The sequence below is a fragment of the Rattus rattus genome, chromosome X, assembly GCF_011064425.1.
Source record: "Rattus rattus isolate New Zealand chromosome X, Rrattus_CSIRO_v1, whole genome shotgun sequence".
In the NCBI taxonomy this organism is placed as follows: Eukaryota; Metazoa; Chordata; class Mammalia; order Rodentia; family Muridae; genus Rattus; species Rattus rattus.
The window spans coordinates 125,203,986-125,208,708 of record NC_046172.1 but is presented as its reverse complement, the minus strand read 5'-3'; positions in this window follow the sequence as shown (position 1 = coordinate 125,208,708).

Sequence of the window (4,723 nt, the reverse complement as noted above, 5' to 3'; positions counted from 1 at the left end):
GGGGACCGAACCCAGGACCTCGTGCTTCCTAGGTAAGCGCTCTACCACTGAGCCAAATCCCCAACCCCTTCCTCTTACTTTTGAGATAATAATATAATTACATTTTCCTTTCCTTTTATTCTCTCCAAATCCTGTAACATATATTTCCCTTCAAATTCATGGCCTGTTTTTACTGTTATTACATGCATACATGTAGTTTAGTGTGTTTCTTTTTAGATGTTTTATACATTTACTTGGAATGAAATAATATAATGCTCTAGACAATATACATTTCCTCTATGACCAATTAATATATCATATTGCAGTAAGGCTTGTCATTCATACATCATATTGTCTTATGTCTATTCAAATGTGTTTATACATATTTTAGTGGCTTTTTGATTATTATTTATTTGTAAAAAGCTTTACACATTTGAATGCAAATATTTTATCATGTGTCTTTCGATTTCACTCTCAATTTGAGAATAGTCTGATTTGTGATGAAAAATTGTTTGAATGAAGGCAAACATATTTCTTTTATAATTTTTTTGGTTTTTTAAGCTTTTGATGCCACATATATATTTTTCCAACATTATTTACAAGTTCAGATTACACAATTTTGCTCATACTTCTAATTTATTTTTTAGTTGTAACAAATATCTTTTTTAAAATTTTTATTATATATATTTCTTTAGTTACATTTCAAAGGTTCTCTTCCCAGTTTCCTGTCCATAAGCCTCGTCCCTCCCTTTCCCCCTCTCCCATATGGGTATTCCCCTTATACACCCCCTTTATTGCCCCCATATTCTCCTGCACTGAGGTCCAACCTTAGGACCAAGGGCTTCCTTCCACTGGTGCCCAACAAGGCTATTCTGGCAGTTGGAGCCCTGGCATCCATGTATAGTCTTGGTAGTGGTTTAGTCCCTGAAGCTCTGGGTTGGTTGGCATTGTTAATTTTATGGGGCTTTTCAGCTCTTTTCAACCCTTCCTCTAATTGTCCTAAATGGGTCCTGTTCTCAGTTCAACGATTTGCTTCTAGCATTGACCTCTGTATTGGACGTGCTCTGAACGTGTCTCTCAGGAGAGATCTATATCTGGTTCCTGTCAACCTGCACTTCTTAGCTTCATCCATCTTATCTAGTTTTGGTGGCTGTATATATATTGGCCACATGTGAGTCAGGCTCTGAATGGTCACTCCTTGAGTCTGGAACTTTACTTTGTCAAACTTAACCATAATGCTTTTAGTTCTATGCTGCTTGTAGTTAAGTTTAATATTTTTTATTTTAAGCTTAGTATTCTCTCAAATGTTTTAATTACAAAGATGTGAATAGAGGGTTCTCCTTTATTTTCATTTATATTTGATTTAGTTTAGAAATTTGACTCAAGGAAGCAGGAGTTTATTTAGTTTCACATTTCTTGAGTATAATCTACTGTGGCAACAGGAGCATGATGGTTCTAGGTATAATGAATTTGGAGTCAGGCAGCAGGAAGTGATGAATACAGGTACCAAGTTATATTTCTTTGCATGCAGTCTAGGACACCAGTCCAACAATGTTGCCATACACAGTTAATGTAAATGTAATAAAATGTGTAGTTATGTAAATAATGCAATGTTCAGTATAAGTAGAAAATTTACTCAATAATGTAAAATAAGTATTTCCCCACAGACATGCCTAGAGATTTGCCTTAGATAATTGTAACTTCTGTCAAGTTGACAATACATAGTAATCAATACACATATCATATAAGGAATTCTTTGGATTTGAATAAACTGAATTTGGAAATATATTGAAACAAATTTTATAACCAATTTAGAAAATTCAAACATTTTTGTTCTAATATACTTTTATTGGATATTTTTATTTACATTTCAAATGTTATTCTTAAGGTCAACCCCCCTCCCCACCCACCCTTCCTGCCATCCTGCCCTGATATTGCTTTACCCTGGGGAGTCCAGCCTTGGCAGGATCAAGAGCTTCAAGCTACATATGTAGCTGGAGACATGGGTCTGTGCATGTGTACTCTTTTGGTAGTGGTTTAGTCCCTGGGAGCTCTGGTTGTTTGGTATGGTTGTTATTATGGGGTTGCAAGTTCCTTTAGCTCCTCAATCCTTTCTCTAATTCCTCTAATGCTGACTCCATTCTCAGTGCAATGGTTGGCTGCAAGCATTCACCTCTGTATCTGTCATGTTCTGGCAGAGCCTCTCAGGAGATATCCATATCAGACTCCTGTCAGCATGCACTTCTAGGCTTCAGCAATATTATCTAGGTTTGGTGACTGTATATATGTGGGCTGGATCCCCAGGAGGGGGAGGATCTGAATGTCCATTCTGTCAGTCTCTCCTCCAAATTTTGTCTCCTGTATCTTAGATTTTCAGAACTTTTGAGCTAATATCCACTTATCAGTGAGTACATAGCATGTGTATATTTTTGTGATTGGGTTACCTCATTCAGGATGAGATTTTCTAGTCCCATCCATTTACCTATGAATTTCATGAAGTTACAGTGTTTGATAGCTGAGTAGTATTCCATTGTGTAGATGTACCACATTTTCTGTATCCCTTCCTCTGTTGAAGGACATCTCGGTTCTTTTAGCTTCTGGCTATTATAAATAAGGCTGCTATGAACATAGTGGAGCATGTGTCCTTGTTATATGTTGGAACATCGTTTGGGTATATGCCCAAGAGAGATATTGTTGAATCCTCAGGTAGTTCAATGTCCAATTTTCTGAGGAACCTCCAGAATGATTTTCAGAATGGTTGTACCAATTTGCAATCCCACCAACAATGGAGGAGTGTTCATTTTCCTCCACATCCTCACCAGCATCTGTTGTCACCTGAGTGTTTGATCTTAGCCATTCTAACTGGTGTGAGGTAGAATCTCAGGGTTGTTTTGATTTTCATTTTCCTGATGACTAAAGATGTTGAGCATTTCTTTAGGTGCTTCTCAGCCATTCTATATTCCTCAGTTGTTAATTCTCAGTTTACTTCTATATCTCATATTTTGATTGAGTTGTTTGATTTTCTAGTGGCTAGTTTCTTCAGTTGTTTATATATTTTGGATATCAACTGAGAATTCTTTGTTTAGCTCTCTATCCCACTTTGAATAGGGCTATTTGATCCTCTGGAGTCTAACTTCTTGAGTTCTTTGTATATTTTGGATATCAGCCCTCTATCAGATGTAGGATTGGTAAAGATATTTTCCCAATCTGCTGGTTGCCATTTTGTCCTAATGACAGTGTCTTTTGCCTTACTTTGCTTTGCAATGTTATGAGGTCCCATTTGTCAATTCTTGAACTTAGAGCATAAGCCATTGGTGTTCTGTTAAGGAAATTTTCCCCAGTGCCCATGTGTTTGAGGCTCTTTCCCACTTTTTCTTCTATTAGTTTGAGTGTATCTGGTTTGATGTGGAGGTCCTTGATCCACTTGGATTTAAGCTTTGTACAGGGTGATAAGCATGGATCGATCTGCATTCTTCTACATGTTGACCTCCAGTTGAACCAGCACCATTTGCTGAAAATGCTATCTTTTTTCCATTGGATGGATTTGGCTCCTTTGTCAAAAATCAAGTGACCATAGGTGTGTGGATTCATTTCTGGGTCTTCAATTCTATTCCATTGATCTATCTGCCTGCCTCTCTATGAATACCATACAGGTTTTATCGCTATTGCTCTGTAATACAGCTTGAGGTCAGGGATGGTGATTCTCCCAGAAGTTCTTTTATTGTTGAGGATAGTTTTTCCTATCTGGATTTTTTGTTTGTTTGTTTGTTATTCCACATGAATTTGCACATTGCTCTTTCTACCTCTGTGAAGAACTGAGTTGGAATTTTGATGGGGATTGCATTGAATCTGTAGATTGCTTTCAGTAAGATGTCCATTTTTACTCAATTAGTCCTTCGAATCCATGAGCTTGAGAGATCTTTCCATGTTCTGAAATTTTCTTCAATTTCATCCTTTAGAGACTCGAATTTCTTGTCATACTGATCTTTCCCTTGCTTATTCCAATATTTTTATGCCTTTTTCTTCCTTTTCCGTTTGGTACTTCCATTGTACAAATGTTGAAAGCAAATGCCTCCAAGGTTTTTGTGTTAAGTTGTTTATTTTTTCTTAAGATTTTAATTACTGTTTAAATGATTAGATCACTTTCAAATACACTTAAGATTTTGGTTCATTCTGCAATCCAAAATTGACAATATATTTATCATTTGAGTTATTGTATTTTTAATATAAGTATTTTCTACTTTTTTTTATAGTCTTCTTCCCTTGGTTTTTGTTTCAGATTGCTAAATGATTTTTAGCACATTACCCTTTAGAAATCTCAACAGTTTTTCTTTATGTACGTTGAATACATTTATCATTGCTGTTTCAAGGCAATTGTTGAATTTGCCATGCAGGAGCAGTTAATTCTTATTGACTGTTGTTTCTCTCCAGTACAGGTCATTCTCTCCTTTATCTTTTATATTTTTGTATTACTTTGGGTGGAAGCATGACATTTTCTGTAATTTATTGTAGTGTCTATGTTTTCTGTTTTATTTGTTGTCAGAAATTTTATTCATTAGTATTTGTTAAAGTTTTGCTTTTAGAAATTTGTGTGGGAAACTGTACAAGGTGTATTTTGCATTTCTTTAGACATTGAAAACCAATCTTAACTTCTTTTCTCTTTGCATATTTTCTTTGTGATTGTTTTGCCTACCTGGCATCATAGGAATTATTTCTATTCTGTGAAGTCAGCCACTGAATAGGT